Consider the following 925-nt stretch of genomic DNA (forward strand, 5'->3'; position numbering starts at 1 on the left):
TCACATAAACAAGTAATTAATTTTTTTTTTTTTTTGAGCTAACGAAAGTAATTGATTTGCATAGAAACAAAGTTTGGTACTTTTGGTCCATGACAAGACAACCCAAAACTCATGGTTCTGTTATTGGGCCCATTAGAAATTGTCCATTCTTCACTGTGGGTTCTGCAATAATGTTAAATTTTGAACTTTTTTAGGGTAGCAAGTGATGGGATGTTTTTTGTAACTGATATACTTTGTCAGTAAAATTTTAACTTTTTACTGCAATTCAAATTTGACTGCTTCCAATACAGAATAAGTACAATTAATACTATTGCTGAATTACTAAATAAGGAAAAAAAATGCTAAAAGGCCATTAGTCATTAATATTTAAAAGTATGAGATAAAATATATTATTAGATTATTAGTCTAAAAAAATTGAATTGATAATTAAATAATGATTAAAATAATAAATTATGATGATTCTCTATCATTTTTGTTAATCAATTTCTTATAGTATGGATATTATTTTTACTTTATCAAATTGTAATGGGCTTTTGCTAAAGATACTAGATTATCCATATAACGTTTTTTTCCCAACAAATCTATTGTAATCAGGTTTTTAAAACACCATAAAAGACCAACAACAACAGAAAAGAAAAAAAAAAAACGGCATTCCAAGAAGTAAACATTTTTCATAGACAGTCAAACACTCTTTTAAAGAGTGCAGAAATTAATTTAACAACAATTAAAATAAGGAAAATAATGATGTAGTACCCACAATTCTGATGGAGCTATACAGCATCAATGATCCTCACTTTGTGTAATCTCGCAAAATCACATAAATAGGGGTTTATTTAAGTAAGAATCTCTTTTGAATTTATATATTTTTACTTTTTACGGAATTATAATACTAAATGAATATATAAGAGGGAATAAATTTATTATT

The sequence above is a fragment of the Arachis ipaensis genome, chromosome B05 (genome assembly GCF_000816755.2).
Source record: "Arachis ipaensis cultivar K30076 chromosome B05, Araip1.1, whole genome shotgun sequence".
NCBI classification, from domain to species: Eukaryota; Viridiplantae; Streptophyta; class Magnoliopsida; order Fabales; family Fabaceae; genus Arachis; species Arachis ipaensis.